The 14,584-nt window shown below is 35.3% G+C and overlaps 1 protein-coding gene across 5 annotated transcripts in view; it reads right to left on the bottom strand.

Moving 5' to 3' along the window:
• arl15a (ARF like GTPase 15a) overlaps positions 1-14,584 on the bottom strand; it is a 228,333-nt gene that overhangs the window by 28,489 nt on the left and 185,260 nt on the right. The gene's annotated exons all lie outside the window — the stretch shown is intronic.

The raw sequence follows: 14,584 nt of genomic DNA, 5'->3' as shown, positions 1-14,584 counted from the left end.
TTATATTTTGTATATTTGTGGAAATCCAATATCATATATTTGTGCAGATTTTCATACTGTTAATGCCTAGAATAAGGAAAATAAATCATGATTTTAACAAATCAAGAATTTAAGGAGTACTTACAACTCCGATAAGACAGATTTCATTAGTCAAATAATTTTTTTCATGCTTTTATTAATGATTTTTATTAATTCACTCTGTCCAATATTTAGCTTTGAGAGTGTCTCCAAATATAAAAAGGTTCTTGCTGGAATAACTTGTTGGCCTAGTGAACATATGTTTGTGAAATGTTACTGTCAACAGCTATAGTGCTTTACTGCCAGACATAAACTAAATCAACCTAAGTTGAACTGAGGGTTTTAGACACCTCTTAAAATCACATCCCTTCAATCAGTGCATTTTTATTTGAAAGATCACACTTCAAGTGTAGCATTAAATTAATGAACTAACACAGCTGGAGTTGAAAAATAGCCACACTATCGAACAATAATGGTCTACCATCAAAATATACTTGTACCTAATATAAACACATGAAGTATACTAAACAGGAAGCAATCCATTGGCTTTGATGATTTTTCTCCCCTTGGGCTATGTTGCACAACCTCGTTTTTATGAATCAGATATTTTTTCTCTTTCGTGTGTTACATTTTTTTGTTTCTTTTTAATAGTTAAATACAAAAAGGCTTATTATGCAAGGTGAGTCAAACCAGGTAAACAGTAAAATAAGCAACAGTACTCCACATGGCCTCACTTACACGTTCTCAGGAAATGCTTCTATTAAAATGTATGAAAAGAATATTCAACAGCAACACAGTGAGTATTCAGTTAATGCTGAGATTTATCAATTATAATCTAAGTGCTGTTTCACTGTAAGAAGCACTTTTTTTTTACAAAACTTAAAATAAACTTAAACAGATTTAATCAATACTATTTATTCCAGGTTTATACAGATGCATATATTGACATTCTAATAACTTACAGTAATTCTTGAAGTGAAGGTATTTAACCTAATAACAATTAAGGCTTAATGGAATTATGTAAAATTAGATCTGCAAAAGGACAGATACTCGCAACACATTTTGTAAGAGCACCTAGTCTTCAGGAGTAACCCGGTATAAAAATATTCTTGAACAAAGTGAAAAAGTTTTTGATGACATTAAACATCACCATTAACTAGAGTAATGATTTCTAAAACATTTTTGTATTCAATCCAGTTACAAAATGCACTGTTCAACTGCTTTATGTTTAGATGAATACCACACAGGTTTAGTCCATTCAGTTTGTGCACTGGATAAACCAATAACAATACTGGTGACAAAAATTGCAAATTTCTAATCAACTTGTTTAAGATGAGAATGATAAGATTCAAACACAAAACGTCAAATGCAAATAGAACCTGCCCATTTTAACTGATACATACAGTGCCATATAGAGATCAGGCATGAGTTACTTGATAGACAGCAGTTTTTAAGTCAACATATTCTCAATAGGATTTAAGTCAGGACTTGGAGTGGCTCACTTTCAGTTAAGCACATTCACTTTCTAATTCTTAAGCGACTTCCATGTAGCTGGCCATATGCTTTGGATGACCGCCTTCCTGAAAGGTAAATTTTTACCCCAGTTTTAAGTCTTCAGCAGACTGAAATAGTTTTTCCCCCCTAATATTTGCCTGTACTTTGCGCTGTCCATTTTTTCTTCAGGCTTCAAATTCCTAATTAAGAGAAGCATCTCCACAGGATGAGGCTGCCACACCATGCTTTAATGTAGGGATGGTGTTGTTTTGTGTTAGAAGTAAAGCTTTGCAATTACACCAAAATTACAATTTGTTTTCTCATTTGAACACAAATGTTTTTCATTAGCACTTGTATGCTTTGCTGCACACTACATGTACAATTTTAAATGGTATTGCCACTTTGACATACTGTATACTGCAGGCTAGGATATCATTGACCCATCTCATCCTTTGAGCTCTGTTGCTCTTTCAAAGTTGTCTTTGGCTCACAGTGAGTTCCCTAAACATTTAACTGCTTTGTTGGCTTCTAGTTTGGAGGAATAGCCTGATCTAGGCAGCATCTGCCACAATATGAATTCAATTAACAGGTACAATTCTTGATGACTCAATAGACTGTGCTCACAGGGATATTCAAAGACTGATATTCTTGCACCTTTCTGATGTGTGCTTTTTGAAGAGACTTGCTTTGAAAACTACATAGTCACCACGGTTACGTCTTTGGTTAAAATTCACTGCTTGACAAAGGACCCTCACAGAAACAGGTATTTGTATTTTGAAATATTGAGAAGCACTTTATTGTACACATAGCCCACTCAAGTGATTGTGTGGCTAAATAATAAGTTAATTTTGAGCATCTAAATTAATTTAGCTTTGCCAAAGCAAATCGGTTGAATACTTATGCTAAAATTACTTTTCATAACCATTTTATTTTTTTGTTTTTTGCTTCAAATGTGTAGAGTAGGTTGTGTATGTATCAAATGTTTATCGGTACTTCATAGTATCACAACTGCAAATGTCAAAGTAACAAAATGTGAAAACGTTGCAGGAGACTGAATACTTTTGAAAGGCACTGTATTCTTGCATCCAATTGGGCATAGATCTTCACATTTGTAATCTTCCTCGCATCCATATTCCTTCAAATACATTATTTGACTTATAGTATGCAGTATGACTGAAAGATGACAGCTAATAATGTCCTTAATTTCATAGTATGTTTTCTAAAAAATGTGTTTTTTATTTGTGAGTTTTCTCCTACTATTGAGAAACACATGTCAACAATAATTGACTGATTCTATTAATACCTTGGAATAAAGATCTCCTAGTGTATATTAATGCTGAAATACAAAGTAATTCTATGAAAGTGTTCCTGAAACACTCAAGGAAAACCTACATTTTTGGCTACAGTACAAAGCCACCGTCCAGACCCACACACAGTAGTTGTATGTTTCAGAGACTAGTCGGCAAATTACAACAGACTGCCAAATAGCGAGCTCATAATTACCCATCTAAACAACATCAAAAGAAAACTGGCACTGAGATGCTATGGGAAGTTGATGCTGGCAACGACACTTGTAACAGCTCCGGTAAAAGTGTGTACTAATTTAAGAATGTAACACCTTATAAAATATAGAATTAGTTTATCGCTGCAGGCTTGGGAACAGGTAACTAGGTTCACATATGCCAATTAATATGTACAGTACTATATATAAAGAGAGGCTTAAACTGGTAGATTCTCTTGCTGAGGTATTCCTTTTAGTTCCATTTTAAGCATACAGTAATACAAACCTTCTGCAATATTTCATTTGAGTCACTTTCAGTCTCACCAAACATTTGCCAACAGATCAGATGTTTTGCTGCTTAGTTATTTAAACATATATACTTTATATACAATTCTTCACAAAGTACTGAAGTTCAGATTTCTTCTGTAATGCAGGATATTATTACAGATATTGCAGAAGGCAGGTGAATTTTAAGCAAAAAATGTAACAAATTGAAAAATTATTATTTTTGAAAGCACTACTTTGTTGCTGTATTAAAGAGAAAAAAGCAATGGCACATCACTCACAGAATATCTAACTTTTCTACGAATCTTGTCTATAATGTTTTTGCCACACCTTGAATAAATTTAATGATTCCATCGTCTTTGTATTCAACAGTAATTTAATTGACTTTCCTTAACTGAAATCATTTACTTAATGTTACTTAATGTTTGTCGGTAAGCAAAATAATTATTTTTTTAAATAGAGCTTTATTCCTCTGTAAAAAATATTTCTGCTCTTTGCTTATTTAACTTTAAATTGTAAAACAATATTGTCTTCCCATGTGAAAAAAATAACTGATCATAAAGTGTTAAACAAAATCATTAGTTATACGCTTTCAATAATTTGTGCTCAATTAGTCTTTATGAGGCAGCTATTGAGCTCTTTTACACACTATACTGTGATACAACTGCAGTTCAATAATGTCACCTTCTGCTCAGCCATTTTTCCATCCCAGTAGTGACTTACAGAATCCCATCTCAGTCTAGACAGTTCAATACTGTGTTAACTTTTATACCCTCTGTCTGAAAAAGCAGACATGAGGTAAACACTCAGCTGTACACCATATACAACTGTAGCAAAACAGGTGATTCACACTAAAGATTACCAAATTAACCTTTTTCATGGTCGCTGCTTAGAGATAGTGTTATACACACCATCCACTTTCTCAGTGTCATCTTAATAAAAAGACACTTAATAAAAGACACTTAAATATACAGTACTGTAAATAGGAATGGGTTAATTATAGGCTTTGATTGACTAACATATTGCTATTATTTTTTACTAATGATCACTTAAAACATAAATTTAAACTGTAAGGAAGGAAGGTGTAATATAATAGTTTACTTCAGATGTATTTATACCCTTTGTTTTTTTTGGCTGTAACACTTCTTCATGTTTCCAGTGTATGACTGTTGCAGGAATTTTAAACCAAATGTCTTGTAAAACATTCCAAAGTTTGTTGGATTCCTCTTATTATTCTCTGACTCATGGTAATCCCTTGTGGTCTCAATCAGATTCATGCCATGACTCTTTGGTGGCCATGTTAGCACTTAAGCATACCAAATAATACATTGTTTTTTTTAGCTGAGTTAGCAGTATATGGTGTATCAGTATTATTTTGGAATGTTCAAAATAGAAAGAGGAAAATAAATGTTTGCATAGTACTGTATATCTTCACAAAAGTATAGTTTTGTACTGTAGCTTTGTGTTTAAAAATAAATCACATACAAAGAGGACTATAAGCTATATGTTTTTCTAATGGCCCAGAATGAGAAGACCTGAAAGAAGGTCAATAAACATTTCTTCTTGCTGAACTAAAGGGATCAATAAAATCAGTTATTTTTAATAAACATACATTCATCCATTTTCTAACCACTTATCCAACACAGGGCTACAGGGGAGCCCAAACCTATCCCAGCAACCAAAGGATGCAAGGCAGGATATACCCTGGACAGGATGCCAGGGCACATATAGACACAAACATACTGTAGACACACACTCACCAGGACCAGTTTCCCCAGAAACCAGTTAACCTACCAGCATGTTGTTAGTCTGTGGGAGGAAACCAGAGCACCAGATGAAATCCATGTAAACACAGGGAAAACACAGACAATCCACACAGACACACAGACAGCACCCCAGGAATTGAACTCAGGTCCCCAGCACTGAGCAGTAGCAATGCTAACCACTACACCACTGTGCCATCCTTAATAAATTTCAAACAAACTCATCTGGGTGCTGCCAGAGTAGCAATTCCTACTTGGTTTAATACATTGGCTCAACTTACTGTGAGGACAAACTATGGGCAAATATCCCAACTAATTCATTTACTATGGACAGGGAAGTTTGACAGGGGAAGAAAGGACCTCTATGTTAATGATTCACATAAGAATCATATTTGACAAAAGTGACTGGTGTCTGGCATCATTCAAGCATTTCATCATCTCTATCTGTGTGCTCACCTTTTGCTGACAGCATTTATTTTACTTTATTTACACTGCATTATTTGCAGAAACTGCAAAATGGCTAGTGTAAGTGGCAAAATAGCATAAATGGCCTTTATGGAGATAACTAAGAGGAAGAGAAACATAAGATTATAAATGTTGCTTTCATTCTAATGTTTTATCTGGCCAAATAGTTAGAGGGCATAAACAACAAACCTCATTCTTTCTCTATTAGTAACTCCCACTTTGACCTTTTCAAAATTTTAGTTATCCTCCTTGTTGCAAACTGCAGTTGTTGGCACAATACTGTGTTGTAGCAGTTAGCCAAACACATTTGCTAGTGAATTCCACAAAATAGGTTGCCTTCACATCTGAATTTTTGTCATCACCAAGAAACAAGAATTGCATGTTTTGTTATAACTACTTTCCATAAATTCCGTATCATGATCCAATGTCATTTTGAATGGTCTACGTTTATGGCATCAATTCTACATTCCAACTAGACACTTGAACTGCAATAAAGGTCTAAATTTGCAAAAAGGTCTTTGAAATGTTAATGTAGAAACTGTAAGCACTCTTCTTTATGTCAGTATTTTGGAGTTAGTCCAGAGATGCCTTCAGCAATATAAATAGCAGCATAATCACCATGTAGCCTGATGTTGTCAGATTTCAGAAGCTAAGTAAGGCTGGGCTTGGGCTGTATTGGGATGGCAGACCTCTTAGGAAAACCTGGTTGCTGCTGTAAGTTTGGTTGGTACACCAACTAGAAATTTCAAACCAAGACTCCAGTATAATGAACGAGGATACTGTACTTTAGAAACAGATGTCCTTTCATTGAATCTGATTACTTGATTACTGATTACATCCTGACTACTTGATCAAAAAAGATCCAATGATGCTGTTTAGAAGAGTATGGGTGTTAATCCAGGTGTCCCGACTTAATTCCATTCTTTGCTTGTATTAGACTAAACAGTGTACTGTATATCCCCACTTAATTCAATTGAGTTAGTGAAGAAATTTCTCTCTTCCCACCTGAATTGCTGTTTACTGGGATTGCTGGAGCATAATGGCTGCCATTCATCATTCATGTAGGTGCTGAAGTTCAGGATTGAATGCCTCTTATATGTACTGTAAAGCACTTTGGGACCCGTAGGATGAAAAGTGTTATGCACGGATTTATTATTGTTACTGTAGTAAAGTGTTTTTTGTAATTTTGCCATCGTGCTGGCTAACAGCCATTACCAACACAATCCATCTATTGCTTGAGATGTGACATCATAATTTCTTACAAACAAAGTTAGGTGGTCTTGGGGGGATATGTACATATTAAAAAGGATCAGTAATTCTTTGCATTAAATCCACTGGACACTTAACATTAATGTGAAATTCCAGGTTCTAATGATAATGCTATATTGAAATGTATATAAACATATTAATCAGTTGTCTGAGTTTTTCATAATATGGGTAACCAAACCAAATCTTTATAACATTAAAAAGATAAGGGAAATATATTGATGTCCAAACATGATATCTGTCCAGGAATATGAGTGCTATGAATGCAAAGCAGTAGGCAAGACATTACAGTACATCACTAAGAAAGTAATTTAATACATGTGTGCATGCCACCTTTTGCTTGTAAGGTCCCCTCTGCCTAGCGATTTAAGGTCCTCTCTCACTTGTTTTTTATGTGTTCACACTGCCATTTTCAGTTCACAGGGAGGTTAATCTCAAGCCAGATAAAAACACATCCCCATTCACCCAAGACTAAAATGTTCTGCCAGGGTTGAAACAAAACACACAATAATCAATGCATTTTGAATAACGCAAAGCTCTGTTTGTAGCTGTCATTCACAACATTCCAAATTTCATCTGTTTACAGGAATGTGAATATTACTTCTGATTCAATGCTGGATGAAAACAGTAGTGTGCAAGGACTATGTACTATGCAGGTATTTTTTAAGGTAACTTGTTTATTGAAAAGAAAATGGATGTTGTATTAAACTGTTATTTTATTTAGGTCTATTTATTATTTATTATTTCCAAGGAAAAAATAAAAAAGTCACATTGTGAGGATGAGCAAAATTCTATATTAAACAATAAAAACTAAGATGTGAAAATGTTAGATGTACCAAAAGTAAGAAAAGAAAACCTCCAATGCATAATTGTATTTTTCCAATTGTCATTATGGTTACAAGTGAGCATCCCTTGTTACCTTAATGACAACTGGAGAAACGCCATTGACAGGACATTAGCAAAACGCTTCCAACAGTCATTCAAGAAAAGGGTAGTTCATTCTAAAAAAAGGATGAAAAAACTGAACCTAGTTAATGTAGACAAAAAAGCTTAACTTCTGATGATATACATAAAAATAAGATTGCGGGGACAGTCATCATTAGAAAAGGTATGTCTTTCTGAACTAAGTCAGACTTTATTCAACACGCTGCAGCAGTAATGGGTTACAAATGTGACATAGTATTTTTAGATATTTAAAAGGCTTATGAAGAAAACCTCAAAAAGTTAGTTAAAAAAAGCATGAGCCATAGGCCTGATCCCTAACAATGATAACACAACTAGCAGATTGGTGCAAAATCAACAACCTATACCTCCACATCAGCAAAACTAAAGACCTGATCGTTTACTTCTGGAGACAAGAAAAAGTCCACTCCCCCATCTACATCGAAGGGACTGTGGTGGAGATGGTGAACAACTTCAAATTCAAATGTTCACATCACTGAGGACCTTACATGGGCACTCAACACCTCCAATCTCATCATGAAGGCACAACAGGGGCTGTACTTGCTGAGAAGGCAGAAGAAAATACGCCTGCATCCACGGATCCTCACCGTCATCTACAGATGTGCGGTGGGGAACATACTGACCAGCTGCATCACAGTCTGGTACGGCAACTGCACCACATCCGACCATAAGGCACTGCAGCAGGTGGTCAAAACTGCCCAAAACATCATCGTTTCCGCAGGTCTTTCCTCCCGGCGGCTGTCAAGGTGTATAACGCTGCCCTAGGCTAGGACTGTTAGCCCTTCATGTGCTCGTCTATGGACAGCATGTTGCTCCATTATACTTTTGGACAATCAATCTGTATAAACCTATGCACATTTTGCACATATTCTATTGTTTTTACAGTGACTATGATCATTATATTTTGCACACACCAATGTATTTATTTTTATTTATTCATTTGTATAATGTTTAGTCTATTCTGATGTCTGTTTTTGCTTGTCTTGGGCTGGAATGCTGTAACACATCAATTTCCCTTTGGGATCAATAAAGTCTTATCTATCGGCAATGCCTTACCATCAATCCAGGAAATTAACAACACCAGGTGTCTGAAAAAAGCCACCAAAATTATGACTGACCCCACTCACCCCAGTCACAACTTGTTTGTCCCCCTACCATCTGGTAGAAGGTTCCAGACGATCCAGTCGCACACAACAATCTCTCCTCACTTCTTCCTGTACCCACAACGACTGTACTCCTACACCACTACATACACCATACCACCGACAACTGAATGTTACCCGAACTTGAACATAAGACTGTTCTTGATTGAGTTGTACTATTTGATAATGCTGTATTATGCTTTGTTGTGTACTTTTGCACAAGTTTTAATAATAATAATAATAATAATAATAATAATAATAATAATAATAATAATAATAATAATAACAACAATAACCTACACTTAAATAGCGCTTTTCTGGACACTCCACTCAAAGCAATTTACAGGTAATGGGGATCCCCTCCACCACCACCAATGTGCAGCATTCACCTGGATGATGTGACTGCAGCCATAGTGCGCCAGAAAACTCACCACACATCTTGTTGTTTTCATTGCTATTGTTATTGTATTTACTCTTTATTGTCTTGTCTGCTGTTCTGTATATACTAAACCTGAGAGACTAATGAGAAACACTTTTCATTGTACTATGTACCTGTGTAAGTATAATGACAGTTTAATTTAACTGAATTGAGTGCTCAAATTAGGGTTATGAAACTAAAATATATGAATTTGTATTACTGCCCTTCCAGATTTAGCAAACAACGAGAAGTTATAGAGAATATTAAATATGTATAATTAATATATCTATATGACGCAGACTTGCCAAACATCTAATATTGGTACGTAGTACCAAAGTGTTACCTGCAGATAGCAAAAAATGAACTATGGTACAAGTATAAAATGGGAAAGAGGCATTCTCAAGAAGAAATGTACAGATTAAGCAGGTGGGACCCTATTGTTATTTCTTCTAGTGAGAGGACCGAACCCTTGCTTCTGTGTCTTTTAATTCCAGACGATTTCTTTATCACAGAGTAATTTTATTTCAATGTTATATGTGAGGGACATTTTTAAATTTGTGTACTTTAAATCTTGAACTGGATTTGTAATTAGTATCAATTCTGTGCCAATTTCTGAGCTTTAAAATGTCCCTTATTCAGCTGGGTAAGCTGAAATGTAACCAATTGGACTTCTGCAGCAAGAAACATCACTCATTGGGGAGTGTCAGATACAGTATCATTCCCACCTGTGTCTTTTCATCAGAAACTAATCACCCACTACATTTTGTTTGGACAGAAATAAGGGAGAAAACTAATTAAGAAGTCGAAGAGAGACTGAATACAGTTCTGAAGTGATTGATGCTTGAAGCAAGGCATTTACAAAACTAAGAACTGAGTGCAAAACATGTAAACAAAAGTTTAAACAAGCACACAATCAATTAAAGGTATGCATTAGCACCAATGATACACTTCTTAGTTGGAATGACAGCATCATACATACTGTAGGACAATCCCAAGGACAAGAGATAGGAAAAAATTGGAGGGAAGCAACAAAAAGTCAAACCTAAAAAGAACAATTTAAATCAAATGGTGATATGTTAAAATTGTAAGATAAAATGAAAATACAATTAAATTATTCAAAACGCCAACCTATATACAGGTATGTCTTCAGAATCAACAGTGAAATATGAACCAGTGACTTAGTAAACTAAGTAAACTAAGAGGAAGAGCTTTTACATATAAGAACAGGAGGCACTATACACAAAGTTGTTGGGGAACTGCAGTAAACTAACCACTACCCAGCCATGTTTTTTGAGACAACACTATTGTTCCTTTCAAGAAACAATGGAGTCTTATATGATATATTTAAATAGTTAATAGTAACCACTATATGAGCTACATGGGCTGAATGGCATCCTCTCATTTGCACGTGTTCTAATGTTTCTTATGGTCTTGCTCATTTGGAAAATGAATCAAACAATTCAGTATCTTAATCCTAATATTAATCTGAATATAGTCCAAGACATGTCCTTTGGGCTCATTTTTTGTACTAAAAGTATAGTATGTGAAGGTTACACTCAAGATTAGAAGCTCATCCAGGTTTCTGAAGTGGTACATTAACAGAGCATTAATAACACCACTTTGATGGGATGCCATTGCAGGGCTATTATTAACAAATGTTCCCATTTACATACAGTAGCTGAGTATGTCTTTATTAAGATATAGTACCTTTCCAAAGAGCACAACAGCAGTGCCATAGTGGAGGGTGTGCACACAAAATCTTGTCATAAGGAATTCTGAGACACCTAACTTATCTGTGTTGCAGGAATTCCACTTTATTTTTTAAATTTTATTTTATATTCTATCGCCTTTCAGGGCAACACAGATTGAAATATTGGATTTAAGTATGGCCAGGAAGTATACCCCAAATAAGTACTATCTCATTTCCAAATCTGGGGCAGTCAGATATTTTCATGGTGTTTGTGTGTAGACATTTATGGATTATGAAATTCCAAGAAGTATTTTTTGTATCTTGACATTTTCAACGATAGGTTTAAATAGTTTTTCTGTAATTCACTAAACAGATTCCCATCACTGCATTCTTTAATTAAACATACATTTTGAATAATTTTCACCAACATATCCATGATATCCAAGCTTATTCACTATAGAGTCAAAGACCTGCTTGGATCTCGATTTTTCTAGTAACATTTTCCAAACTTTGAGATCCACCCATCCTTTTTCTAACTACTTCATCCAATTTGGGAGCTGGAGCTTAGTTTTGCAACCAAGGAGTGCAAGGTAGGGTACACCCTGAACAGGACACTAATCTATCGCAGAGAACACACAGACACAAACATGCACACACTCACACTAGGGCCAGTTTTCCCAGAAGCCAATTGACCTACCAGTATGTTTTTGGAAAGTGGGAGGAAACTGGAGTACCGTGAGGAAACCCTCATTAACAAGGGGAGAACATTCAAACTTCAAGCAAATAGCACTCCAGGCCTGGTATTGAACCCAGAGCCCCAGTGCTGCAAGGCAGCAATACTAACCACTTAGCCACCATGCTGCCTACTTTCAGATACAAGAATATCTATTTTTTTTCACAAGCATTTGGCCAATAAACATAAAAATTAGCTAAATCGTTTTCTATAAACAACATGTATAACTTACAGTAAGTAGTACAGTAAGTAGGCAAACATAGAAATTTATTTAGTTCGTACTCCAGCTTTAAGAATCGAAGGATGACCAGATCTAGCTCAAACTCCCTTCTAAAGACAGGCATACTGTATGAGCATTTATTACAAATTTCTTTACATCGCCAAACCAAAAACCCGGAGTGTTTTAACCAGTGAAGTTACATTACTTTTGAGGTGGGAATCCCTCCCTGCTGTGCAATCACAACCTCTGTGGCTTTCCAAGAGCTGGCAACATTAGCACGTTTGGCAAGAGGCGCACCTGGGAAATGTAGTAAAGTCTGACAGAGCACACTGCAGAGGGTTCATGTATGTTACTGTATGTTTAAGGTCTTAAGTGTGGACCTTGCTGTGTGGACCTGAGTATATTAAGAATTGCGGATTCCTATTTAAGGGACACATAAAAAAAAGGTAAATAAGTGGGACCACTTGATTATAAATACAACCATACACACTTACAGTATACATTATTTTTAATTATTAAAGAGCTCTAATGTTGTTCATACATTATATGGTTTGAATACAGTGCAAAATTTAGAAGTGTAAATTTTATACAATACTGTTAATTGAGAGTCAGAATTATATCCCTTACATACTGTATACAGTCTTAGGAATGGACACTTTATTTTGCCTAATGCAACTGTCAAAACACAAAAAAATGACTGACTATACTTAATATTTGTACTTACGTGCCTAATTAAAGTAGTGTATGTGCTCAAGAATGAGGATCTCATTTCTAAATTATTTCAGGATTTTACTTGAGCTGTGAAAGAGATTAAATACATTGTCTCCAAGGAACAGCATAACAGTACTCCAAGGTGAAATTCAACAGTATCAGCATTCTAACAGCCAATTTTTTTTATTCCTACCTCCTCTTACTTTAATACACACAAATATCTGCTTACTGCAGGAAATATTTTAACACTTACTTGAAGCAGAACACTACAAACAAAATAAAACTGCCCAGAATGTCTGGTTTTTAAAAGGATACATAATGTGCCTCGCAAATGTATTCAGACCCTTTCTATGGTGACCCATTTTGTGAAATTACATTTTAAATTAAAGCAGACAATTTTTTAAAACTCAATTTTTAATTCACAATCTGCATGCTCAAACTGAATACCTCTAAGGGAAAGACACAGTAAGTCTCAGTTTATGCTCTGAATGTGTGGAATAGGTTATGTATATAATGAATATTAATTGCTACTTCAAAGTGTGATGACAGCAAGCTTTAAAGTAACAAAGTGTGAAAACCATGCAAGGGTCTGAAAACTTTTTCCCTGGCATTTAATCAAGATTAAACTGTAAAGTATCCCTGGATTCGGTGTGGGTAACCATGATTGTGCAACACAACAACATTGTTGAATAGTGGTGCAATCATCCTATAACAACATTTTAAGGGTCACTACCTAACATGAACTAGAAGCCCTGTACAGAGCTTTGCTGCTTGTGCTTAGCTTGTTTATCAAAGATAAATTATTTTGAATGTCAGGGGAGATACAGCACAGGATATATGAGAATCAGAATCACCTTTATTTGCCAAGTACATTTCATGTACAAGGAATTTACTGTGGAGTGCTTTGTGCAGCAGAAAATCTAAATATAACATATAGAAACAAGACAATAGTCATCATTAAGATAGTGTTCATATACTGTAACTAGGAATTCTGGTTAAGTAACAACACAGCCCTCGGAAAGAAGCTGTTCAGATACTGGGTGGTTCTGGTTTTGAATAGACAGGTAGTGTTTTCCTGAGGGAAGTTTATGAAACAAGTAGTAACCTGGGTGCATGGGGTCATCACCACTTCTTTGCTCTGGAATTGCAGAAATCATCAGTGACAGCCAATGACTGTCTGCACAGCAAGAACAACGGCAGACAACACTGCAGTTTGCCTTTGCGAGGGCAGACATACTGTCAAACCAAAGAGTTATAGAGGCAATCAAAATATTCTCAATAATGGCTGTGAAAATCTGTATCAGAATTGTTTGAGAGACACTAAAGTGTTTTGTTTGACACAAATAGTACATTCTGTGCTGTGCTTTCTTTGTTATACTTGTCCTAAGTATTTAGAGATCATGATACCCCAAAATGTAAAGGACTAAACCACACTCATAGCCATATCATTGATTACCAGGTTTTGGAGAATTTTTCCAGAAATCAACGACCGGTTTCCACTCTTTTAAAGATATTAAGCTCCAGGTGGTTGTTAGCAAAACATGATACCAACCAACTTACTTCCCTCCTGTACATGGTCTCATCATCATTAGTCATGACCTCATGACTTCACTAATTAAGACCTACAGTATTAGGAACAACGTCATGAAGACCACAGCACCCTACTGGAAAGAAGTTTAAAACAATGTTTAATTAAACATTTCCTAGCCTATCTGTGTAAGTTTTTAAGCTCAGCTGACACTCATAAAAAAGGCACTGACCGACTGATAAAATATATTCTTATCCCTACTCTAATTAAGGCTATGGAAGAAAGCTCAGCTGAAATTCTTATTTTCTTTTTATTTTTCTTTGTGTAATTAATTACTTTTTTCTTTGCAGCTAGTATGCCAACATACTTCACCTTTGAAACCCAGTA

Source organism: Lepisosteus platostomus, chromosome 4, assembly GCF_059453375.1.
Source record: "Lepisosteus platostomus isolate fLepPlt1 chromosome 4, fLepPlt1.hap1, whole genome shotgun sequence".
NCBI classification, from domain to species: domain Eukaryota; kingdom Metazoa; phylum Chordata; class Actinopteri; order Semionotiformes; family Lepisosteidae; genus Lepisosteus; species Lepisosteus platostomus.
Note: the sequence above shows the minus strand (reverse complement) of the source record. Positions and strands in the feature narration are given on the sequence as shown.